Below are 27,889 nucleotides of genomic sequence, written 5' to 3' on the forward strand. Positions count from 1 at the left end.
CACTTTTTGGTATATGTAGGAAGGACATTTAAATTTGTCTTTTCGACGGTTTGTAGTGAAGCATGTTTAGCTATTCCTCGTCCTGCAGGGATGATATTTGTAAGAAAATTACTTTATTTGTCGCCATGGAGGCGAGGATTAGTGATTTAGAAGTAACTACAATACTGCCGACGGGGGCCATTGTTATCTTCATAATTATTTTTAATAATTATTTCTGTGGTAGAAATAATTGTTTCTACCACACATTGTCTACAACAGTGTTTTTCAACCTTTTGTGAGCCAAGGCACATTTTTTTCATTGAAAAAATCCGGAGGCACACCACCAGCAGAAAACATTAAAAAACTGGGGATGGACTTCAACCGCTAGATAGTTAGCAAGCCTCTTCCGGAGGGCGTATATATCGTTAGTTATTAAGCCAAAATGCGTCCGTTCTCCCTTTTCTGACTACACACTGTGTCTGCTTGTAAGTACTCTGTGATTGTGCGCTGCCGAACATGCTTGTCTGCTCATAAACCAGCAATAACACGACGTGATGACGACGGGAGTGGCGGAACGGTATTTTTCAGAGGTGGTATAGTACGGAGTATGATTCATTAGTATCGCGGTACTACACTAATACCAGCATACCGTACAACCCTAAATCCTACTAAATATTACAGTACATATGCAACGGAATAAAACAGGCTTCAATTCAAACTTATCAGTGTGAAAATGTCGTGAACACACCAACATGTACCAGGTGATGGCGTTAAAAGTCATATTTGATCATATCACGGCTGCTATCCCGGCTATTTGTTGTCTCTTTTTGGCTCACTAACCCGACTTCTTTGGTTTTGCTTCTACACTGGAAAAAAGACAAATCTTACCAAATCGTTTTTTGGTAACACTTTAGTATGGGGAACATATTCACCATTAATTAGTTGCTTATCAACATGCAAATTAGTAACATATTGGCTCTTAATTGGTCATTATTAAGTACTTATTAATGCCTTATTCTGCATGGCCTTATTATACAGCCTGTAAGCCATTAACTAAGAGTCTTCCCTCAATAACCTCAGAGTTATTCCTTATTAGTGAAGTCAGGTAGTTGTTGTATATGATTCTCCCTTTAATACCATCCATCCATCCATTTTCTACCGCTTGTTGTTCTTGCATAACAAAACACAAAACTACAATAACCCTAAGACTAACCCTTAAATCTTTGTTACTTACAATATGTTCCCCAGACTAAAGTGTTACCCTTTTTTTTTTCCAGAAGCGATCCTGACAACCATTGCTAAATGCTAATTACTAATGTGATTTTTAGCCTTCTCTTTTTATTCTTATTGAGTATGTTTTGTATCCTCCACCCTATTTTTAACTTTTAAACTTTACAGCCCTTTGAGATATTGTGTGATGAAAAGTGCATTACAAATTTAATATAGTATTATCATTATTATGGTGGCAGATAATTATTTCCAACGTCTGCGTCATTTTTTGAACTTGTTAAAGAAAAGAACAACTTTAGAACGTGGTTAGCGAGAACCACAATGCATTGTTGTTTCCATGTCACACCTTCGGGCCCTACAGGAAGAAGCAGCCTTATCACTCCTGACTGGATGATTAACAGACAAATGCACTGACAAAAACACTTGTGCGTATCACTTTATCCTCGGGGGTTGCAGGAGGGAAACCTAAAAAAAAAACCCTGAACTTTTGACACTTGCGTCATATGAAGTGAGTAACTACACTGCAAAAACTGAAATCTAAGTAAGATTAAATATCTCAAATAAGGGTGATACTTGCTTATTTTCTGTCTGTTAAGATAATTCTTCTCACTAAGCAGATTTTATGTTAGAGTGTTTTACTTGTTTTAAGTGTTTTGGTCCTAAATAATCTCAGTAAGACATTACAACTTGTTGCTGAGATGTTATGACCTATATTGTGTAAAACATGCTTGAAACTAAAATATCAACTGTTGCAAATCTGTGTCATCAACGCTCTCAAGTATAAAACTGCTAATCATTTATTTCAAGCATGAAATAAAAATAAGAACTTTGACACAATTGTGTCTCATAAATGGACTTTGGTGTTTTATTTTCAATGAAACAAGAGATATGTATTTTTATAGTAGTGCAGTTGGCACAGTACAGTAAACTGACAGTTAATATTTAAACATTTGACATTTCAAATAATTTTGAACAGAAATAGTTTATCCACATTCAGATAAATTCTTCAAAATTACAATAAAAAATGTTTTTAACTGGGCTGTATATATATATATATATATATATATATATATATATATATATATATATATATATATATATATATAAGGGCTGTGAATCTTTGGGTGTCCCACGATTGGATTCAATATCGATTCAATATCGATTCTTGGGGTCACGATTCGATAATATATCGATTTTTTCGATTCGATTCGATTCTCGATTCAAAAAGAATATTTTTCCGATTCAAAACGATTCTGTATTCATTCAATACATAGGATTTCAGCAGGATCTACCCCAGTCTGCTGACATGCTAGCAGAGTAGTAGAAAAAAAAAAAAAACTTTTATAATTGTAAAGGACAATGTTTTATCAACTGATTGCAATAATGTAAATTGGTTTTAACTATTAAACGAACCAAAAATATGACTTATTTTATCTTTGTGAAAACACTGGACACAGTGTGTTGTCAAGCTTATGAGATGCGATGCAAGTGTAAGCCACTGTGACACTATTGTTCTTTTTTATTATTTTTATAAATGTCTAATGATAATGTCAGTGAGGGATTTTTAATCACTGCTATGCTGAAATTATAACTAATATTGATACTGTTGTTGATAATATTATTTTTTGTTTCATTACTTTTGGTTTGTTCTGTGTCGTGTTTGTGTCTCCTCTCAATTGCTCTGTTTATTGGAGTTCTGACTGTTGCTGGGTCAGGTTTGGTTTTGGAATTGGATTGCATTGTTATGGTATTGCTGTGTAGTGGTTTGTTGGATTGACTAAAAAAAAAAAAAAAAAAAAATTAAATTTAAAAAAAAAAATCGATATTTTAAAAATGAGAATTTATTCTGAATCGCACAATGTAAATGATTCAATTCGTATTCGAATCGATTTTTTCCCACACCTCTAATATATATATATATATATATATATATATATATATACATATATATATATATACATATATATATATATGTACCGACCCCGAGAGTAACAAGTGGTTGCCTTGTTGCCTTTCCACTAAGAAAAACAAACTAGTTTTTAGTATAAGTTTGCTGGTTTCAAGAAATGTAAAGCCGAGCGCATATCACTATGTCAAGATCATGGCACTAGCATTTACTTAATTTAAGAATATTTTTAAACATATTGACAAAAAAAGTATAATATTTGTTTTTTCTTCTAAGAAAAGTGCACTTGTTATTAGTGAAAATATACTTATTTTAAGGTATTTTAGGCTTCATTGAGGTTAGCTAATTTTACTTGTTTTGGAAAGTCTTGACAAGCCAACTTTTCTTGTTCTATTGGCAGATAATTTTGCTTAGTTCAAATAAAATGCCCCTATTTTTTTTTCTTGTTTTTAACACTGACTTTTTGCAGTGTAAGCACAAATATTATTCCATCTCTTATCAACGGGGCCCAGATAGACAAAGCTTGCCCTTGCTCTGAACACCTTCCACCCACTAAGCATGCTGACACTTGAGAGGGCACCACCTCTCTTCTGCATACAAAAAGCCATCTTGGGCCCATTCACATCTCCTCATTCTATTCTTCTCTGTAGTCAAAGAGGGCTCTAAAAAAAAGGGAGGGAAGAGGGGGGCCTTAACTATTTCATTTACAATGCTGGACCCTTCATGCAGCCACACCGGAATGTCCACCCTCTCTTTAGTTTGGACGTTTCTAACGACTGCGCTAGTTTTACAAAACAAAAATCGAGATTTTAAAGTCATGCAAGTGGTGCACAGTTCCCTGGCACTGGCGGCTCTGGGATATGTCACAAGTGCACAGAATCAATAAGCAGTGAGATAACAGCCTCGGTGGCGGCGAACACTGAGGTCATTATGTGCACGACACAACCAGGCAACTATCAGCTGTTACTATTGTGGAGAAGCAAAAAGAGCAACAAACCTTGTTTGCTTTAGGAAATCTTGTACCGGCTGCCTTAGAACCTTCTTGGAGCAGACGGATGTGATCCACCTGCAGTGCAGTGAGTCCAGTGCCAGCAGTGCCGCTCTCTCTCTCTCTCTCTCTCTCTCTAGAACACTTTCAAAACTAGTGCCCTCCTTCTTTCATGCTCCTCCTATCAGCCCCTCTCTCACTTCCCCTGAAAAAGAAAATAGATCTGCTATATCTGGCAGTGTGCGGAGCTAAAAGGCACAGCTTACCTGCTCCAGAGCGGCAGGAGACGAGCCTGCATGTTGTGACTTCCCTGTGGGGGACGAGAGGAAAAGGGTTTAGGGCTGAGAGAGCCAAGAAGCCAAATATTTTAAAACCTATTTCCGTAAGAGCCATATAATATATTTTTTAACACTGAACACAACTTAACGTGTGCATTTTTAAGTAAGACCAACATTTCTAGAGTATAATAGGTCTCTTATTGTTAGTAATAACGTTGTTATTCTGAAGCTAACTGTGGAGGGGGCGTGGCCTGCGGGCCCGCAGCAAAGCGGGGTTTTGCTAGGATCGGCCTCGAAATTAGCGATAGGTATGTAGATGGCCCACCTGGGCCTTGTTATGTAATCACCCGTCGCTCTGTTATAAGCAGAAGCCAGGAGGAGGGACGGGGTTGGGGCTGGAGCCAGAGCGCGAGCGAGAATGAAAGAGAAAAAGACAATTGCTGGAAAGCAACTGAGAGACTTATTAAAAAATAAAATAATATTGTAACCCTGAAACAGGCTCTCATGTCGGTGCTTGGCGGTCTGAAGAACCCCCAGGAGGGCAAGCCACACACTAACCAATAATAAATGAATAACTTCTTACCACTAACGCAACTTGTTGAACAGGTGCGGTAGAAAACGGATGGATGGATTAAAATGCATGAGAATATTTTATATTTTGAACGTTATGTTTGAGACTGTGATTACCAGCGGAATTATTAATTACTTATTGTGTTAAGCAACGTCAGCTAAGATTTATCTGAGAGCCAGATGCGGTCATCAAAAGAGCCACATCTGTCTTGAGAGCCATAGGTTCCCTACCCCTGGGTTAGGGGAAAACACATTTCAATGCCCCTGTCCTGTAAACACAAGTAGGGCCGCAACAATTAATTGATTCATTCTTAGGCGAAAAGTTTTGATATATATTTTGTTGATACGAATATTTGTTTAACGAGTGGAACAAGGTTTGTATGGTATACCAGTATTATATTGGTATAGTACCGCGGTTTTAATTAATCATATTCGATACTATACCGCCTCTGAAAAGTACTCCCGCGCCGCCGTTGTCGTCTTGTCGTGTCATTGCTGGTTTACGGGCAGAGGAGCATGTTCGGCAGCGCACAATCACAGAGTACTTACAAGCAGACACAGTGTGTAGACAGAAAAGGGAGAACGGACGCATGTTGGCTTAAAAACTAAAGATAAAAGTGAAGTTATAACACTGAAATGCCATCCGGAAGAGGCTAGCTAACTAGCTAGCGGCTAAAGTCCAGCCCCAGTCGACAGTGTTGTAGCTACTTCTAAATCACTAATCCAGGCTTCCATGGCGACAAATAAAGTACGTTTCTTGCAGGACGAGGAATAGCCAAAGTATTTTTTGGACTATAAATCGCAGTTTTTTTTCATAGTTTGGCCGGGGGTGCGACTTATTCTCAGGAACGAGATATGTGTGAAATTATTAACACATTACCGTAAAATATCAAAATATATTATTTAGCTCTTTCACGTAAGAGACTAGACATATAAGATTTCATGGGATTTAGCGATCATGGGATTTAGCGATTAGGAGTGACAGATTGTTTGGTAAAGGTATAGCATGTTCTATATGTTATAGATATGTGAATGGCACGTTCACAGTTAATTATTTATGCGTCATATAACGTACACTTATTCAGCCTGTTCACTATTCTTTATGTATTTTAAATTGCCTTTCAAATGTCTATTCTTGGTGTTGGTTTTTTTTTAAATAAATTTCCCCCCAAAAATGCGACTTATACTCCAGTGCGACTTATGTATGTTTTTTCCTTTATTTATTATGCATTTTCGGCAGGTGCGACTTATACTCCGGAGCGACTTATATTCCGAAAAATACGGTAAACATGCTTCACTACACTTCTGGTTACATTTTTGACCACTCCTCTTGACATAATTAGTGCAGTTCAGCTAAATGTGTTGGTTTTCTGACACGGACTTGTTTCTTCAGCATTGTCCACATGTTCTCAATTGGGTTTAAGTCAGGACTTTGGGAAGGCCATTCTAAAACCTTAATTGGAGCCTGATTTAGCCATTCTTTTACCACTTTTGAGGTGTGTTTGGGGTCATTATCCTGTTGGAACACCCAACTGCGCCCAAGACCCAACCTCCGAGCAGATGATTTTAGGTTGTCCTGAAGAATTTGGAGGTAATCCTCCTTTTTCATTGTCCCATTTACTCTCTGTAAAGCACCAGTTCAATTGGCAGCAAAACAGGCCCAGTGCATAATATTACTACCACCATGCTTGACTGTGGACACTGATACATGTGTTCCAGCAGCTTCCAATTCATTGCAGACCTGCTTTTTGGTCGTTCTCGGTTGACTCCTGGTCATTCTAACCAATTTTCTCTCAGCATCAGGTGATAGCTTGCATTTTTCTTCCTGATCGTGGCAGTGACAAAACTGTGCCATGCACTTTATACTTACAAACAATTGTCTGCACAGTTGCTCTTGGGATATTGAGTTACTTTGAAATGGCTTTAAGTGACTTTCCTGACTTGTTCAAGCCGTTGAATCGTTCAGGACTTTGCTGAGTTCCTCTGGCTTTCCCATTGTCGCGTTTGTAACCGAGTCTAATGACTGCATCACATATATGGGCTAAGACAGGGGTCTGCAACCCAAAATGATGAAAGAGCCATATTAGACAAAAATACAAAAAAAAGTCTGTCTGGAGGCGCAAAATATTAAAAGCATTCTATAAGTGATATAATGAAGTCGACACATGATATACAGTAAGTGTCTATATTAGCCTACTATCAAAATGACCATGTATCGTTGACACAAACCTCCGTTGACAGATATGTTGAAATGTAAAATTTATTCTACACATTTTTACAACATTGAAAAATATTATTAAAATGCAGACTTCTCAGAGGGTAAGATAACTCCCTTAAATTAGTGGTTTAGAATGGCCAAAGGCATAGATGTGTGTGTCCAACTTAAAATAAACGGTAAGCTGTCTTCTTCTAATGGATTTACAACAATCTTTGCAAGCTGGGTTACGTTTGCTGTGGTCTGGAACAACACGGCGAACAAACAACTATCAGACATGCAGCCAATATTACATACAGATAATGTCATGAGACATGCAGATATAAATTAAATACACATAGGACATCAGTAAAGGAAATTAAATTAACTCCAATATACCGACTAGTGAGGCATAATGATGCAATATGTCCATACAGCTAGCCTAAATAGCATGTTAGCATCGATTAGCTTGCAGTCATGCACTGACCAATTATGCGTGATAAGCACTCAACACAAGTCAATAACATCAACAAAGTATAAAAAGTTTGGTGAACAAAATGAGACAAAGAATGAGTGGCATAAAATATGTCTTTCTCAGACAGTTAGCCTAAATAGCCTTTTAACATCGATTAGCTTGCAGTCATGCACTGACTAAATATGCGTGTTAAGCACTCACACAAGTCAATAACATCAACAAAGTATAAAAAGTTTGCTGGACAAAATGAGAAAGAATGAGTGGCATAAAATATGTCTTTCTCAGACAGTTAGCCTAAATAGCCTTTTAGCATCGATTAGCTTGCAGTCAAGCACTGACCAAATATGCGTGATAAGCACTCAACACAGGTCAATAACATCAACAAAGTATAAAAAGTTTGCTGGACAAAATGAGAAAGAATGAGTGGCATAAAATATGTCTTTCTGAAGAATGTTATACATGTAAACACTACGGCGAGTTCAAGGACCGCCAAAATTAGTAGGACAAAACAGCGCTCTCAGAGAATCATGTTTATTATAAACAGTGGGATTTCTAACAATTAGGGAGGTTTGTGTCACACTGTCCTCCTACAGAAAACCTATTAAAACAAAAATGTATTTTTCCCCAATCTTTTTCTATTTTCATACATTTTTGAAAAAGCTCCAGGTAGCCACTATGAAGGCGTTAAAGAGCCGCAGGTTGCAGACCCCTGGGCTAAGAGAAATCAAAAGGTGTCGTCAATCATAATCACTCACATGAAGTAAAGAGGCCATGCCATGAAGCTATGAAGCTAATTTTATTGGATCGTAACATTTGTAAATCATGTATGTTGCTGTATGTATACTTTTGACCCTGCAGATTGTCACATTTTCAGCAGACCCACCATAAATTCATAAAAGAAACAAACTTCATGAATGTTTTTTTGTGACAAACAAGTATGTGCTCCAATCACTCGATCACAAAAAAACAAGAGTTGTAGAAATTTTGGGAAATTCAAGACAGCCATGACATTATGTTCTTTACAAGTATGCCGCATTTTTCCGTCTATAAGTCGCAGTTTTTTTTCATAGTTTGGTCGGGGGTGCGACTTATACTCAGGAACGACTTATGTGTGCAATTATTAACACATTAATAAAATATCAAATAATATTATTTATTTCATTCATGTAAGAGACTAGAAGCATTTAAGTCTCACCTTAAAACTCATCTGTATACTCTAGCCTTTAAATAGACCTCCTTTTTAGACCAGTTGATCTGCCGCTTCTTTTCTTTTTTCTCCTATGTCCCCCCCTCCCTTGTGGAGGGGGTCCGGTCCGATGACAATGGATGAAGTATTGGCTGTCCAGAGTCGAGACCCAGGATGGACCCCTCGTCGGGACCCAGGATGGACCGCTCGCCTGTGTATCGGTTGGGGACATCTCTACGCTGCTGATCCGCCTCCGCTTGAGATGGTTTCCTGTGGACGGGACTCTCGCTGCTATCTTGGATCCGCTTGAACTGAACTCTCGCGGCTGTGTTGGAGCCACTATGGATTGAACTTTCACAGTATCATGTTAGACCCGCTCGACATCCATTGCTTTCGGTCCCCTAGAGGGGGGGGGGTTCCCCACATCTGAGGTCCTCTCCAAGGTTTCTCATAGTCAGCATTGTCACTGGCGTCCCACTGGATGTGAATTCTCCCTGCCCACTGGGTGTGAGTTTTCCTTGCACTTTTGTGGGTTCTTCCGAGGATGTTGTAGTCGTAATGATTTGTGCAGTCCTTTGAGACATTTGTGATTTGGGGCTATATAAATAAACATTGATTGATTGATTGATTGATTGATAGACGTATAAGATTTGATCGGATTTAGCAATTAGGAGTGCCAGATTGTTTGGTAAACGTATAGCATGTTCTATATGTTATAGTTATTTGAATGACTCTTACCATAATATGTTACGTTAACATACCAGGCACCTTCTCACCTGTTGTTCACTATTCTTTATTTATTTTAAATTGCCTTTCAAATGTCTATTGTTGGTGTTGGGTTTTATCAAATGAATTTCTCCAAAAATGTGACTTATATTCCAGTGCGACTTATTTATGGTTTTTTCCTTCTTTATTATGCATTTTCAGCAGGTGCGACTTATACTCCGGAGCGACTTATACTCCAAATAATATGGTATGTACAATTTTGACCACGACTGTAGTTAATATAGCACAATTTTTTTTTTTTTTTGCCTTTTTGGCAACAGCCTCAATCGTGAAAGGACAAAATAATACACGCAAAGTGTTACAGCCGTGATTAGTTAAAAGTTATGTGATGAAACAGATTGTTCGTATTGCCATAATTTCCGGTGGAATTTGGAAACAGGTATTTCACATACAGTGGGGCAAAAAATTATTTTGTCAGCCATAGATTGTGCAAGTTCTCCCACTTAAAATGATGACAGAGGTCTGTAATTTTCATCATAGGTACACTTCAACTGTGAGAGACAGAATGTGAAGAAAAAAAATTGAGGAATTTACATTGTAAGAATTTTAAATAATTTATTTGTAAATTATGGTGGAAAATAAGTATTTGGTCACTTCAAACAAAGAAGATCTCTGGCTCTCACAGACCAGTAACTTCTTCTTTAAGAAGCTCTTCTGTCCTCCACTCGTTACCTGTATTAATGGCACTTGTTTGAACTCGTTATCTGTATAAAAAACAACTGTCCACAGCCTCAAACAGTCAGACTCCGAACTCTACTACGGCCAAAATCAAAGAGCTGTTGAAGGACACCAGGAAAGGAATTGTACACCTGCACCAGACTGGGAAGAGTGAATCTACAATAGGCAAGCAGCTTGGTGTGAAAAAATCAACTGTGGGAGCAATTATCAGAAAATAGAAGACATACAAGACCACTGATAATCTCCCTCGATTTGGGGCTCCACGCAAGATCTCATCCCGTGGGGTCAAAATGATTATGAGAACGGTGAGCAAAATTCCCAGAACCACACGGGGGGACCTGGTGAATGACCTGCAGAGAGCTGGGACCAAAGTAACAAAGGTTACCATCAGTAACACACTACGCCGACAGGGAATCAAATCCTGCAGTGCCAGACGTGTCCCCCTGCTTAAGCCAGTGCATGTCCAGGCCCATTTGAAGTCTGCCAGAGAGCATATGGATGATACAGCAGAGGATTGGGAGAATGTCATGTGGTCAGATGAAACCAAAATATAACTTTTTGGTATAAACTCAACTCGTCGTGTTTGGAGGAAGAAGAATACTGAATTGCATCCCAAGAAAACCATACCTACTGTGAAGCATGGGGGTGGAAACATCATGCTTTGGGGCTGTTTTTCTGCTAAGGGGACAGGACGATTGATCTGTGTTAAGGAAAGAATGAATGGGGCCATGTATCGTGAGATTTTCAGCCAAAACCTCCTTCCATCAGTGAGAGCTTTGAATGGTTGACCAAATACTTATTTTCCACCATAATTTGCAAATAAATTCTTTAAAATTCCTACAATGTGAATTCCTGGATTTTTTTTCATATTCTGTCTCTCACAGTTGAAGTGTACCTATGATGAAAATTACAGACCTCTGTCATCATTTTAAGTGGGAGAACTTGCACAATTGGTGGCTGACTAAATACTATTTTGCCCCACTGTATGTAAACCAATTGGATGTTTACCAACATCCCTAAACTAATTGCGTTTGAACCCAGAGGTTCCATTCAATGTGCTAAAGACTTAACATTTTCTCTTAAAAATAATACCTTAAATTAAACGTTGTTGTTATGGTAACTTGCTCCGTTTGCTCACCAGCAAACCTCAAATTTGTTATTAATTGCTGTAGTTTTAACACGTCAGTTAGTGAGCACAAAAACAAAACCTTGGCATTAATGCTGACGATCAATGCAAACAAAGCAGACAGTGATTGTTGGGTGGCAGAAAAAGCAAGTGAGCCAGCTGAGCGTGAATCAATTCACAATCAATTATTTAAACCCAAGAAGGTGGATTATGGAGAGACATAATCCAGCCAATCTAGTGTAAACTGCTCAGTTTTAAAGTGAAAGGGATTGTCTGCTTACTCGGCTTTTCGGCGTGGCAGTCGTGCGTTCATGTTTTCCAGGTATTCTCTCAGAAATGCGTTGTGCCAATCCTCTATTTTTCCTCAAAGAACCATTAGCTGGACAGGAGGCAGACCTTTCTCTTTAGTTCTGTGTAAAAATAATAACAGTAAAGTCTCAAGTGTAATAATTCTAGTGGTTTGATTGATTGATTGATTGATACTTTTATTAGTAGATTGCACAGTACAGTACATATTCCGTACAATCGACCACTAAATGGTAACACACGAATACATTTTTCAACTTGTTTAAGTCGGGGTCCACATTAATCAATTCATGGTAAATTTTAGGTCTAGGTCAGTGGTTCTTAACCTTGTTGGAGGTACTGAACCCCACCAGTTTCATATGTGCATTCACTGATCCCTTCTTTAGTGAAAAATATATATATTTTTTTCTAATTCAAGTCAAAGTTTTTTTTTTTTTACCGGTGCACAAAATGAGCCATGCGTAAACATCACCTTATTCAAAGAACAAAACCAACACAGTGCATAAACTCACAACAAATTACACACCTGCTGGGGCTTCTGCTGGGGCCGTATCCATAGTACGCCGATATGGAGAAGTTTTTATTTGCTCGATGAGTCGGGTGTGTCTTGAACTCCGCGGCGGAGTGTCCGTCGAACCCCTCAGGCCGACTCACCGAACCCCTAGGGTTCGATCGAACCCAGGTTAAGAACCACTGGTCTACGTACTAATGCACTAATGCAACCCCTTCACTTTGATATTTATTAATTAATAAATAAATGATAAATGGGTTGTACTTCTAAGCGCTTTTCTACCTTCAAGATACTCAAAGCGCGTTGACACTACTTCCACATTTACCCATTCACACACACATTCACACACTGATGGAGGGAGCTGCCATGCAAGGCGCCAACCAGCACCCATCAGGAGCAAGGGTGAAGTGTCTTGCTCAGGACACAACGGACGTGACGAGGTTGGTACTAGGTGGGATTTGAACCAGGGACCTTTGGGTTGCGCACGGCCATTCTACCACTGCGCCACACCGTCCCATTCTATGAATGTCTACATGATTCTGAGCATCTTCAACAATATCAGTAAGAGGGACCAACAATTCCTCGTTCTAAGACACAGACTACATGCCACTCCCAAAATATATCCTGTCAGGCACCCTCGCTGGATACCATGTCTAACATTAGCCCATGTTTGAGGCAAATGTACAGAAGGTCAGCGGGTTTAGAAGAAGATGTGCCTCTAGATTATTTATGAGTCTGACAGCTCGTCAGACATTTCTGCAACGCCTCTTTTCTTGAAGAAAGGAAGAACAAGAGCAGTTTTTGGGGATTAAACAAGGCATGCAAGATCAGCACGTAAATTCACCGTTCATTGACGAATCATAACTTTCTTCATCAAGTCGCGACAGTAAACATCTCAATTTTCTCAACAACAACCAGAAGACAATGGAAGTGAAATTTGTATATTAATATTAGACATTTCAGTTTAGACAAATACACACAATATGTATTGAACCAGCGTCCTCTGCAGTGGACATTTGTGTTTTGCATACAGGTATATTTTTTGCTAAACAGTCACCCTGATTAATAAAACCTAGTGCAGTGGTTCTCAAATGGGGGTACTCGTATCCCTTGGGGTACTCAAAGGTATGCCAAGGGGATACGTGAGATTTAAAAAAATATATTCTAAAAATAGCAGCAATTCAAAAATCCTTTATAAATATATTTATTGAATAATATTTAAACAAAATAAGAATGTAAGTTCATAAACTGTGAAAGAAATGCAACAATGCAATATTCAGTATTGACAGCTAGATATTTTGTGGACATGTTCCATAAATATTGATGTTAAAGATTTTTTTTTTTTGAAGAAATGTTAAGAATTTAGTTCATGAATCCAGATGGATCTCTATTACAATAACTGGTTTAATGCAAAAAGGTAAAAGAACACTTGTACAAAACAGCAAAGAAAAGGCGTGCCGGAGCGCACGACAAGCTAATGCTAAACTAGCATCAAGTTTAAAGTGTCCACAGAAGCGTGTGCCGAGCGCACAGAAGCTAAGACGTAACTTAATAATAATAATAATAAATGGGTTGTACTTGTATAGCGCTTTTCTACCTTCAAGGTACTCAAAGCGCTTTGACACTACCACATTCACCCATTCACCCACACATTGACACACTGATGGAGGGAGCTGCCATGCAAGGCGCTAACCAGCACCCATCAGGAGCAAGGGTGAAGCAAACGACAAGGACTTAGAGAAAATCAAAACGTGCGTGTTGCATATAGCAAGTGATGAACCAAGGACGAACTGAGGTAGATTGCAGGCTTAAATACTAAAGTAACAATTGCCATCAGGTGTGCGTCAAAAGGCATGGCAGGTGGAACAAATGAGGAACCACGGTAACAAAAACAGGAAGTGCACATACAAACTTAGTACCGGAAGAGTCCAAACAATCAAAAAACCAAAAAAGACTCAAAAAACAGACAAAAGATGTGATTCGAAAAGCGGATCGCAACATCTTTATCTCTTTTTTTCCAACCAAAAATCCTTTGCTCCGATTAGGGGGTACTTGAATTAAACAAATGTTCACAGGGGGTACATCACTGAAAAAAGGTTGAGAACCACTGTTGTAGAGGACGTTAAAGGCAGTGCAGTCACGGCAGCCCTTAGTAATGTCGGCCGGGTGAAAATTCGGACAAATTCAGGAAAATGGTTGCACCGGTAGATTGTCGGGAGGTTCACTGAAATTCAGGAGTTTCCCGGAAAAATCGTGAGGGTTGGCAAGTATGTTGCTAGGGCAGGAAAGCCATTCATAGAAGGTGAATTCATTAAAAAGTGCATGTTAGATTTTTTAAGAAATCTTTTCTCGCGGCCCAGCGTCACCCAGTTTCTGCATCCAGTGGCCCCCAGGTAAATTGAGTTTGAGACCCCTGATTTAAAAGGAGTACATTAATGGCATTCACAATTATGGAAGACTTTTAGATGCCAGTGATACTATATAGTAGGGTTGTACGGTATACCGGTATTAGTATAGTACTGCGATACTAATGAATCGTTTTCGGTACTGTACTACAACCCCCTGCGCCCGCTTCGAAGTCACGTTGTGACATTGCTAGTTCACGAGCAGACGAGCATGTTCGACGGCACACAATCACAGAGTACTTACAAGCAGACACAGTGTGTAGACAGAAAAGGGAGAACGGACGCATTTTAGCTTAATAAATAAATATAAAGGTGAAGTTACAACACTGAAACGCCCTCAGGAAAATATGTTGTAAGACATGGCTGGCTAGCAAGCGGCTAACGTCCATCCGCCGTCGGCAGTGTTTTAGCTACTTCTAAATCACTAATCATGGTCTCCATGGTGACAAAGTAATCTTACAAATATCATCCCTGTAGAATGAGGAATAGCTAAACATGCTTCACTACACACCGTAGCTCACCGGCATCAAAATGTAAACTAACACCATTGGTGGATCTACACCTAACATCCACTGTAATGATACCAAGTACAGGCGCGTGCATAGTCGATACTAATATGATTATGTAACCTATTTTTATGGTTTTGCCTCTTTAGGATGTTAAGTTCCGGTTATACAGTATATGCCTTGAGCTCTTATTTTGAAGGCGCAAAGAGCGGAAGTGGTGTCACGTTAGAGTGGAGCGGATGTTCCAGTTTTACACGAGGACCACTTTATTTTCTCTCTTTTCGAAACCTCCGCTCCACTCCAAGGTGACACCACTTCCATTCTCCACGCCTTCAAAATAAGAGCTCAAGGCATATATTGTACAACAGGAACTTAACATCACAAACAGGCAAAACCATAAAAATAGGTGACATACCTCCTTCAAAATAAGAGCTCAAGGCATATACTATATAACAGGAACTTAACATCACAAAGAGGCAAAACCATAAAATTAGGTTACAATTAAGTCAATTTTTTTTGGGCATCACAACATCTTCTTTCGTTTTTTTAAATGTATATTATGTTTATAAACTCAGGAAATATGTCCCTGGACACATGAGGACTTTGAATATGATCAATGTGTGATCCTGTAACTACTTGGTATCGGATTGATACCCAAATGTGTGGTATCATCCAAAACTAATGTAAAGTATCCAAACAACCGAAGAATAAGAATTATTACATTTTAACAGAAGTGTAGATAGAACATGCTAAAAGAGAAAGTAAGCAGATATTAACAATAAATGAACAAGTAGATTAATAATTCCTTTACTACGACTTGTCCTTAAAGACCTACTGAAACCCACTACTACTGACCACGCAGTCTGATAGTTTATATATCAATGATGAAATATTAACATTGCAACACATGCCAATACGGCCTTTTTAGTTTACTAAATTGCAATTTTAAATTTCCCGGGAGTTTCGTCTTGAAAACGTTGTGTAATGATGACGTGTACGCAAGACGTCACGGTTTTTAGGAAGTATGAGCGCTACGCACACACACAGCTAAAAGTCATCTGCTTTAACGGCACAATTAAACAGTATTTTGGAGAACTGGGTTGCTGAATATTTTGCAATTTGTTCAATTAATAATGGAGAAGTCAAAGTAGCAAGATGGAGTTGGGAAGCTTTAGCCTTTAGCCACACAAACACACGGTGATTCCTTGTTTAAAATTCCTGGAGGTGAAAATTTACTATGGATCCGAGCGCGGTCAAGTGAACATGAAACACGACGGAATGTCAACCAGCAGGTTTCGGTGAGAAAATCGTGGTTAAAAAGTTGCTTCTTACCGCAGAAAAAGCTGAGCTTGCCCTGTCCACAGCTGCCGTCGACTCCCCTGAGACACTGGTGTCAACACACCCGTGGACAAACACCTCCGACTATCAGGTACTATTTAACTCACTAAAACACTTGCAACACAATAGAAAGATAGGGGATTTCCCAGAATTATCCTAGTAAATGTGTCTAAAAATATCGGGATCCGTCCCAATGCAATCGTGTTTTTTTTTCTTTTTTTTTTCTAGTCCGTCGCTATCGATATCCTCAAACACGGATCTTTCATCCTCGCTCAAATTAATGGGTAAATTGTCCTTTTCTTGGTCCGAATAGCACTTTTTGTTGGAGGCTGCCATTAAAATCAATGTGAATATGTGAGGAGCCCCCACACTTGTGACGTCATTGTCTGCGAATTCCGGTAGAGGCAGGGCTTTTCTCTTAGCACCGAAAGTTGCAAACTTTATCGTGGATGTTCTCTACTAAATCCTTTCTGCAAAAATATGGCAATATCGCGAAATGATCAAGTATGACACATAGAATGGACCTGCTATCCCCGTTTAAATAAGAAAATCTCATTTCAGTAGGCCTTTAATAATGTTAACAAAATAATAGAATGATAAATGACACAATATGTTACTGCATATGACTAATTAGGAGCCTTTGTTTGTTTACTTACTACTAAAAGAAAAGTTGTCTTGTATGCTCACTTTTTTGTTCAAGGACTTAACTGCAATAAGAAACTTATGTTTAATGCACCCTAATATATTTTGTTAAAATAAAGCCAACAATGGCATTTTTTTGAGGTCCCCTTTATTAAGAAAAGTACCGAAAAGTATCGGAATAAAAATATTGGTATCGCTACAACACAAGTTCATAGTCTTAAAATCAAAAGCAATCAGCCGTTCCAGTAAAAGTAGTGGGCATGGAAGTGGGGGGGTTGCCACTTTAATTCCCATTTTGACTGTAACCTCATGTGACAGAAGTAAACCTGGCCCTTCATGTAATGAGTCCACAAGGTCAGGAGGAGCTCATTAGGGTCTAAATGCACACTGTGACAGAGACTTTAATCAAATTACCACATTTGAGCCCAGAATAACTTCAGGCTTCATCCCTCTACCACTACCTGATTCATTCCTGCAAAGAATATAGCCACACAGTTGTGGGTACAGTTTCATGTTTGATTGAAAATTGTGCAATATTTTGCGTGCGTTGCCTACATGTGCAATTAACAACGGCAAGAAATCTGCGTTCAAAAGACTCCGGCTTATTAGTGATTCCTAGAGCCCAAAAAAAGTCTGCGGGCTATAGAGCGTTTTCCGTTCGAGCTCCAGTACTCTGGAATGCACTCCCGGTAACAGTTCGAGATGCTACCTCAGTAGAAGCATTTAAGTCTCACCTTAAAATTTATCTGTATACTCTAGCCTTTAAATAGACCTCCTTTTTAGACCAGTTGATCTGCCGCTTCTTTTCTTTCTCCTGTGTCCCCCCCTCCCTTGTGGAGGGGGTCCGGTCCGATGACCATGGATGAAGTACTGGCTGTCCAGAGTCGAGACCCAGGATAGACCGCTCGTCGGGACCCAGGATGGACCGCTCGCCTGTGTATCGGTTGGGGACATCTCTACGCTGCTGATCCGCCTCCGCTTGAGATGGTTTCCTGTGGACGGGACTCTCGCTGCTGTCTTGGATCCGCTTGAACTGAACTCTCGCGGCTGTGTTGGAGCCACTATGGATTGAACTTTCACAGTATCATGTTAGACCCGCTCGACATCCATTGCTTTCGGTCCCCTAGAGGGGGGGGGGGGGGGGGGGGGGGTTGCCCACATCTGAGGTCCTCTCCAAGGTTTCTCATAGTCAGCATTGTCACTGGCGTCCCACTGGATGTGAATTCTCCCTGCCCAATGGGTGTGAGATTTCCTTGCCCTTTTGTGGGTTCTTCCGAGGATGTTGTAGTCGTAATGATTTGTGCAGTCCTTTGAGACATTTGTGATCTGGGGCTATATAAATAAACATTGATTGATTGATTGAACTTCAATGTTCAAATACTTGTGCCGCACAGAACCTCAAATTTAGTCTATGTTTATCTGTGAAGTTGCTCTCGGAGCGCGCCAAGTAGGGGTCAAGGCTTCACGTACAGTGGGGCAAAAAAGTATTTTGTCAGCCACCGATTGTGCAAGTTCTCCCACTTAAAATGATGACAGAGGTCTGTAATTTTCATCATAGGTACACTTCAACTGTGAGAGACAGAATGTGAAAAAAAAATCCAGGAATTCACATTTAACATAATTTATTTGTAAATTATGGTGGAAAATATGTATTTGGTCAACCATTCAAAGCTCTCACTGATGGAAGGAGGTTTTGGCTCAAAATCTCATGATACATGGCCCCATTCATTCTTTCCTTAACACATATAAATCGTCCTATCCCCTTAGCAGAAAAACAGCCCCAAAGCATGATGTTTCCACCCCCATGCTTCACAGTAGGTGTGGTGTTCTTGGGATGCAACTCAGTATTCTTCTCCCTCCAAACACGACGAGTTGAGTTTATACCAAAAAGTTATATTTTGGTTTCATCTGACCACATGACATTCTTCCAATCCTCTGCTGTTTCATCCATGTATCCACTTTGGTATAAACTCAACTTGTCGTGTTTGGAGGAAGAAGAATACTGAGTTGCATCCCAAGAACACCAAACCTACTGTGAAGCATGGGGGTGGAAACATCATGCTTTGGGGCTGTTTTTCTGCTAAGAGGACAGGACGGTTGATCCGTGTTAAGGAAAGAATGAATGGGGCCATGTATCGTGAGATTTTGAGCTAAAACCTCCTTCCATCATTGAGAGCTCTGAATGGTTGACCAAATACTTGTTTTCCACCGTAATTTACAAATAAATTATTTAAAATTCCTACAAAGTGAATTCCTGGATTTATTTTTCACATTCTGTCTCTCACAGTTGAAGTGTACCTATGATGAAAATTACAGACCTCTGTCATCATTTTAAGTGGGAGAACGTGTCCAATTGGTGGCTGACTAAATACTTTTTTGCCCCACTGTATATAAAAACCACACAAATCCACTCTTCATTAGGTCAGGATTACTAAAACTAAAAGACATTGTAGAATTGAATACTCTATTAATGATGTTCAAAGCGAGAAATAAAGTCCTTCTGAAGGACATGCAAAAGTTATTTGTGTTCACATCTGAAGATGAGAGCCACAGAAGGCCGTATGACTTTAAACATCCAAGAGTGCGAACAAATTTGAAACAAATGTGCTTGTGAAAGCATGGAATTCTCAAAACAAAGACTCAAAAAGCTGTAAGAATATCTTTGAATTTAAAAAGAGTTATAAAAAGAGAAAACTGGATTTGTATCAAACTGAATTTTGATTTTAGATTGGACGTGTCATTGTGAAAATGTTTAAAGGAAATTTAAAAAGTATGTTGGAGTTCGGGTGTTGGTTGAGGGAACAGTTATAAAGTGTTCTGAAATAATTTGTGTTAAAAAGGGGGCAGATAAATATAAGAATAGTATTCTTCCATCTGCTCGTTTCTCATCATGGAAATGTATAAGAAACAAAAAAAAACAATGAAATTGTCATTTGTACGTGGTTTGTATACCGTATTTCCTTGAATTGCCGCAGGGCATATAGTATGCGCCTGCCTTGAATTACTGCCGGGTCAAACTCGCTTCCCAAAATAATTAGCGCATGCTTAGTATTACCACCTGGTCAAACTCGTGATGTCACGAGGGACACTTCCCCTGTCATCATTTTCAAAATGGAGGAGGCTGATTTCAATACCGGTAATTTGAAATCGCATAAAGGTAAGATTAAGAGCTATTCAGTAGGATTTAAGGTCCAAGCTTACATCACACTCAAATTTTTACTGCATACCTTTGGAAAGTGCCGGAGTGAGAAGAGGTTTTGAAATAATTAGCGCATGCTTACTTTTACCGCATGCCTTTGGTAAGCGCAGGAGTGAGAAGAAGTTTTAAAATAATTAGCGCCCCGGCGGCAATTCAAGGAAATACGGTATATGCATTTTCATGAAAGGAATAAAAATAAATGATGATGATGATGATGACGTCTGCCTGACAGCAGTGTAGACTGTGGAAGAGACACAGCCCACTGCCAACTATTGTTGCTCAACACAACTTCCATCCATCCATCATCTTCCGCTTATCCGAGGTCGGGTCGCGGGGGCAACAGCCTAAGCAGGGAAACCCAGACTTCCCTCTCCCCAGCCACTTCGTCTAGCTCTTCCCGGGGGATCCCGAGGCGTTCCCAGGCCAGCCGGGAGACATAGTCTTCCCAACGTGTCCTGGGTCTTCCCCGTGGCCTCCTGCCGGTTGGACGTGCCCTAAACACCTCCCTAGGGAGGCGTTCGGGTGGCATCCTGACCAGATGCCCGAACCACCTCATCTGGCTCCTCTCGATGTGAAGGAGCAGCGGCTTTACTTTGAGTTCCTCCCGGATGGCAGAGCTTCTCACCCTATCTCTAAGGGAGAGCCCCGCCACACGGCGGAGGAAACTCATTTCGGCCGCTTGTACCCGTGATCTTATCCTTTCGGTCATGACCCAAAACTCATGACCATAGGTGAGGATGGGAATGTAGATCGACCGGTAAATTGAGAGCTTTGCCTTCCGGCTCAGCTCCTTCTTCACCACAACGGATCGGTACAACGTCCGCATTACTGAAGACGCCGCACCGATCCGCCTGTCGATCTCACGATCCACTCTTCCCCCACTCGTGAACAAGACTCCTAAGTATTTGAACTCCTCCACTTGGGGCAGGGTCTCCTCCCCAACCCGGAGATGGCACTCCACCCTTTTCCGGGCGAGAACCATGGACTCGGACTTGGAGGTGCTGATTCTCATTCCGGTCGCTTCACACTCGGCTGCGAACCGATCCAGCGAGAGCTGAAGATCCCGGTCAGATGAAGCCATCAGGACCACATCATCTGCAAAAAGCAGAGACCTAATCCTGCGGTTACCAAACCGGAACCCCTCAACGCCTTGACTGCGCCTAGAAATTCTGTCCATAAAAGTTATGAACACAACTTCAACACAACTTCTCTGCACATTTTCATGGCAGATCCATTAATGTCCATCCATCGATTTTCTACCGCTTATTCCCTTTTGGGGGTCACGGGGGGCGCTGGCGCCTATCTCAGCTACAATCGGGCAGAAGGCGGGGTACACCCTGGACAAGTTGCCACCTCATCGCAGGGCCAACACAGATAGACAGACAACATTCACACTCACATTCACACACTAGGGCAAATTTTAGTGTTGCCAATCAACCTATCCCCAGGTGTATGTCTTTGGATCCATTAATGTTGCCACTTTTATTTTTTTTATAGCCCACCAGGAAACATTGGAGTTGTTCACCACGTGTCATTCTTTTGTTTCTTTTACCAATACTTCTTTTTCTTTTCTTTTTTTTGTGTGTGTCCTGTCCAGCTTCTCAGGCAAATCACATAGTTGATGTAGATGCCCATATCGGCTGTTCGGATTTACTTTACAAAAGAGAAGCGTAGGATACTTCTCTTGTTGACTTTATTAAATGTATTTATATTATCATTTGGTGCAGCAGGAGGGGATAGAAAAACAAAAACAAGGAAGACAGAGGGGGAAATTGTGGGGACAAGAGGGGGATTAGACAGAGTCAAAGACAAAAACCGCAAATAGGATATTTACAAATATGATGGTAAAAGTGATAGCAAAGAAGCAGTTAGCGAAATGAATAATAATACAGAAATGACAATGAGCATTTTTACACTACAAATGGAGGATTACAAATACCAATAGAAATAGCGCTACTGATAATGAACAATACCCATAAGTTACCTCTATTTTCAACAATACAGTTGTTCTAATGCAACAATACATATACGTAAGGATAACTACGGATAAAAAAGGAATACTGAAAAATGGAGGGGAAGAAAGAGAAGCAACCTATATTAACCTTGTAGATTGTTATAGTAACAATAGGTTAAGCTTTGTCAATATGCCATGTGTTACCCAGTTTCCCCTAGGGCAGGGGTGCCCATTACGTCGATCGCGAGCTACCAGTCGACCGCGGGGGGTGTGTCAGTCGATCTCCAGCCAGGCTTTTAAAAAAAATAGACCTAAAAATTAGTGATCATCAATCTTCACCAAGACGTCACTTAAATGACATTCACGGTACCGGAGGGTCTTGTGAGATGACGCTGGCTGCTGCAAGATCATTATTATGAAAATATGACCGAGAGGAAGGCGAGAAACACTTTTTATTTCAACAGACTCTCGCGCCGTACCTTCCGTCAAAACTCTAAAGGCCGACTGCACATTTCCTATCTTCACAATAAAAGCCCTGCTTCATGCTGCCTGCGCTAACTAAATACAGAGTCTCGGAAAACTGGCGTGCACAAGCGATCCCTCACAAAGCTGGCGTGCACAAGTGATGTGCACGCCAGCTTTCCGAGACTCTTATTTTGTTAGCGCAGGCAGCATGAAGCAGGGCTTTTATTGTGAAGATAGGAAATGTGCAGTCGGCCTTTAGAGTTTTGACGGAAGGCACGGCACGAAAGTCTGTTGAAATAAAAAGTGTTTCTCGCCTTCCTCAGCTGTCACTTTTTCATAATAATGATCTTGCAGCAGCCAGCGTCATCTCACAAGACCCTCGGGTGCCGTGAATGTCAATCAAGCAAGCTACGGAATTTGCCGCCAATGTTTTTCTTGCAAAGTGTATGGAAGTTGGATGAATTAGATGCCAAAAACCAACCACTTTCATGTGGTATTGTACAGAAAGGACAACTTTTTTTCTCCTCCATTTGAAAATGTGGGCGTTATCATCATTACTGTCTGATTCCAATCAATGCAAGTCATCAGAATCAGGTAATACACCAACTTATATTCTTGTCTTCGTGAAAGAAAGACATCTATATGTGTTACACATGCTTGTATTATCATTAAACACATTTAACTTGTTTACAAAAATGTCTCTTTCATAAATAAATAAATATAAATGATATATATATAAATGAGGTAGATCCCCTCGAGTTGGTCAATTGAAAAGTAGCTCGCCTGCAGAAAAAGTGTGGGCACCCCTGCCAACAACGTTAATATGTTTGATGAAACGTGATTATGTGCCTGAGTGTATGTATGTATATGTACTTGTATATGTACAGAATGTGTCTATGTATGTTTGTACAGTAAATGTGCGTGTGGATGTACGAACTTTGAGTATGTAACAATACTTCAATCAATTAACAGTTATTTACAAAGCGTTCATACATAGAAGAAATGCAACACCAAGTGCTTTATAGACTTAAAAACAATACTGTACCTCTATGACCAACATTTCCCATCAATAAACACACTAGTGCTGTACGTTATACTGGTATTAGTATAGTAACGTGATACTAATGAATCATATTTGGTAATATACCGCCTCTGAAAAGTACCGGTCAACAACACCCCCCCCCCCCCCCGTCGTTGTCACGTCGTGTCATTACTGGTTTACGAGGAGACGAGCATGTTCGGCAGCGTACAATCACAGAGTACTTGCAAGCAGACACAGTGTGTAGACATGAAAGGGAGAACGGACGTATTTTGGCGTAAAAACTAACGATAAAGGTGAAGTTATAACACTGAAACGCCCTCAGGAAGAGGTGCTTTAAGACACGGCTAGCTAAAATCCAGCCCCAGTCGGCAGTGTTTTAGCTACTTCTAAATCAGTAATCCTGGTCTCCATGGCGACAAATAAAGTAAGTTTCTTACAAGTATCATCCCTGCAGGACGAGGAATAGCTAAACGTGCTTCACTACACACCGTAGCTCACCAACGTCAAAATGTAAACAAACGCCATTGGTGGATCTACACCTGACATCCGCTGTAATGATACCAAGTACAGGAGTGTGTCTAGTCGATATTACTAGGATTAGATCGACAAAATCTTTCATTTAAAAAAATATATATTATGTTTATAAACTCAGGAAATATGTCCCTGGACACATGAGGAATTTCAATATGACCAATGTATGATCCTGTAACGACTTGTCCTTAATCATTTTGACAAATTAAAAGGATGGAAAATGACACACTATGTTACTGCATATATCAGCAGCTAAATTAGGAGCCTCTGTTTGCTTATGTACTACTAAAAGTCAAATTGTCTTGTATGTTCACTATTTTATTTAAGGACAAACTTTCAATCAATCAATCGATCAATGTTTATTTATATAGCCCCAAATCACAAATGTCTCAAAGGACTGCACAAATCATTACGACTACGACATCCAATAAAAAACATGTTTATTGTACCCTAAGATTTTTTTTTTTTTAAATAAACAATAATGCAATTTTTTGTGGTACCCTTTATATAGAAAAGTAACGAAAAAGTATCGAAATACATTTTGGTGGGCTTCACGGTGGCAGAGGGGTTAGTGCGTCTGCCTCACAATACGAAGTTCCTGCAGTCCTGGGTTCAAATCCAGGCTCGGGAACTTTCTGTGTGGAGTTTGCATGTTCTCCCCGTGAATGCGTGGGTTCCCTCCGGGTACTCCGGCTTCCTCCCACCTCCAAAGACATGCACCTGGGGATAGGTTGATTGGCAACACTAAATTGGCCCTAGTGTTTGAATGTGAGTGTGAATGTTGTATGTCTATCTGTGTTGGCCCTGCGATGAGGTGGCGACTTGTCCAGGGTGTACCCCGCCTTCCGCCCGATTGTAGCTGAGATCGGCGCCAGCACCCCCCGCGACCCCAAAAAAGGGAATAAGCGGTAGGAAATCGATGGATGGATACATTTTGGTACCGGTACCAAAATATTAGTATCGGGACAACACTAAAACAAACACACACAAATGAATGCATGGCTGAGTAGAGAGGAGCAAGGTGAAGAAGCACTATCACAGGAGCCCTCTGTACCAGGAGATCACCAGACCACGGCCACCAGGACGCTGACACTAAGCGCCATGGCCGAAAATCCCTGACGCAGAGGGCTCCCTCTGAGGAACGCTGAAAACTAAAATCAATAAAACATGCAAAATAGTATAAGAACCTCGAGTAGAAAGAGGATAAAACACATAAAATATGTTATGAAGATTAAAAACAATTTATATACATTAACCTTATAATAAACAAATAAAGCTAAATAAAAAGGAGCCTAACTAATGAGATTAAAAAATAAAGTATTACTGACTTAAAAAAAATAAAAATAAGAAAATTAGGTAAAAAGGTACTTGACAGTCTTTTTTGTGTTCAATCAGCTGTAGTGTGCCAATTTACTCACTAGGTAGAGCAATAATACCGGCTGTACTTCTATTTGAAATGCATGAGAATGCCAAGAATACAGTTGTTACAATGTAATATTTGTTTCTTTTGTCAAAGCTGTCGTAAAAATGCTCACTGGAAATGTGATTTAGGCCAGAGGTTCTCAAATGGGGGTACGCGTACCCCTGGGGGTACTTGAAGGTATGCCAAAGGGTACGTGAGATTTTTCAAAAATATTCTAAAAATAGCAACAATTCGAAAATCCTTTATGAATAAATGTATCGAATAATACTTCAACAAAATATGAATGTAAGTTCATGATCTGTGAAAAGAAATGCAACAATGCAATATTCAGTGTTGACAGCTAGATTTTGTTGTGGACATGTTCCATAAATATTGGTGTTAAAGATTTCTTTTTTTTGTGAAGAAATGTTTAGAATTAAGTTCATGAATCCAGATGGATCTCTATTACAATCCCTAAAGAGGGAACTTTAAGTTGATGATTACTTTTTTGTGTAGAAATCTTTATTAGGGTCCTTGGCCCATGGCAAAGGACTCAACAGGAGACCTTTGCCATGGGCCAAGGACCCTATTGAAACTGCTGTGTTTTATTATTATTCCGCACCTACGCGCTGTAATTTGACCCCCTTAACATGCTTCAAAACTCACCAAATTTTACACACACGTCGGTATAGCAAACCTTCCCAACATATTAAGCAACCAATACCCCAAAATGAAAATTGCGCTCTAGCGCCCCCTAGGAAAAAATTACAGACAAAACTGCATGTAACTTCTGTTAGGAATGTCATAGCGAAATGAAACTAAAACTCCTATGTAGGTCTGACTGAGAACCAATTTTCATACACTCACTTCTTTCAGCAAAAATCTACAGGAAGTTGGCAAAAACCCCTTCAAAATAAAATTTTTGCAAAAAATGCCATTTTTGCCTCTTTGCGCTGTAATTTGACCCCTTTAAAATGCTTCAAAAGTCACCAAACTTGGCGCACACATAAGGACTGGCGAATATTGCGATCTAATGAAAAAACCAAACCCCAAAACTCAAAATTGCGCTCTAGCGCTATTTTTGAATAAAACACTGAAAAAACTGCTCCTAGGAAGAAAACACAGACAAAATTGCTTGTAACTTCCGGTAAGAATGTCGGAGAGACATGAAACAAAAACCTCTATGTAGGTCTCGCTTAGACCTACATTTCATAGATTGACAACCCCCAACAAAAATCAACAGGAAGTTTGCAATCCCCCCTTCAAAACAAAAGTTTTGTAAAAACCGGTCACCTTTCTTCAAACATTATTTCCTCTGAGTGCGTTTGTTGTTTTGGTTTCAAACTCGCACAGGAGAGAGATTGAACCTTTCTGATTAAAAGTATAGAACAGAGTTTTGATAAGTTTTCAAGTTTTGATTTTACGCGCCTTCAAAGAACCCCTGTGCAAAGTCTCCTAAAAAAGGTCTTTTTTGCCTCTTTGAGCTGTTATTTGACCCCCTTAAAATGCTTCTAAACTCACCAAACTTGACACACACATCAGGTCTGGCAAAAATTGCGATCTGATGAAAAAACCTAACCTCAAAACTCAAAATTGCGCTCTACCGCCGCCCTAAGAATACAACACGGACAAACTGCTCCTAGGAAGAAAACACAGACAAAACTGCTTGTAACTTCCGGTAGGAATGTCAGAGAGACATGAAACAAAAAACACTATGTAGGTCTCACTTAGACCTACATTTTAATAATTAACATACTTTAGCAAAAATCAACAGGAAGTTTGATATTTTCACTTCAATACAACAACTGCATTACTTTCACAATGCATTAGATTCTCAAAATAGTGGCTCCAAGGCGTCTTCTAACACTTATCCGGCCGTGGGTCTCGGGGGCAGCAGCCAAAGGCGGACCCGACCAACGCTGCTTGCAGCTTTAATTTATAATTGAATCACTTGTTTATTTTTCAACAAGTTCTTAGTTATTTTTATATCTTTTTTTATACAATTTCATAAATCAGAAACTGATGACGTAGTGCTGTATTTTACTTCTTTATCTCTTTTCTTCAACCAAAAATGCTTTGCTCTGATTAGGAGGTACTTTAATTAAAAAAAAAATTCACAGGGGGTACATCACTGAAAAAGGTTGAGAACCACTGATTTAGGCTATTCTATGGGAAAAGTGATCAGTAGGAAT

The 27,889-nt window shown here is 39.8% G+C and overlaps 1 protein-coding gene across 3 annotated transcripts in view; it reads right to left on the reverse strand.

The window, feature by feature from the left end:
• The window catches only part of add3a (adducin 3 (gamma) a), a 328,092-nt gene that overhangs the window by 276,969 nt on the left and 23,234 nt on the right, over positions 1 to 27,889 (reverse strand). For 2 of the 3 annotated variants that reach the window (XM_061880493.1, XM_061880495.1), the window contains exons 2-3: positions 4,370 to 4,413; positions 4,113 to 4,308 (exon numbers count right to left, since the gene is read on the reverse strand). The gene's annotated coding sequence lies outside the window, so the exon portion shown is untranslated. Of the gene's footprint in view, positions 1 to 4,112; positions 4,309 to 4,369; positions 4,414 to 11,677; positions 11,807 to 27,889 lie in introns of all 3 variants that reach the window. The other variant, XM_061880494.1, reaches the window with a different exon arrangement.

The sequence above is a fragment of the Nerophis ophidion genome, linkage group LG20 (genome assembly GCF_033978795.1).
Source record: "Nerophis ophidion isolate RoL-2023_Sa linkage group LG20, RoL_Noph_v1.0, whole genome shotgun sequence".
NCBI lineage: Eukaryota > Metazoa > Chordata > Actinopteri > Syngnathiformes > Syngnathidae > Nerophis > Nerophis ophidion.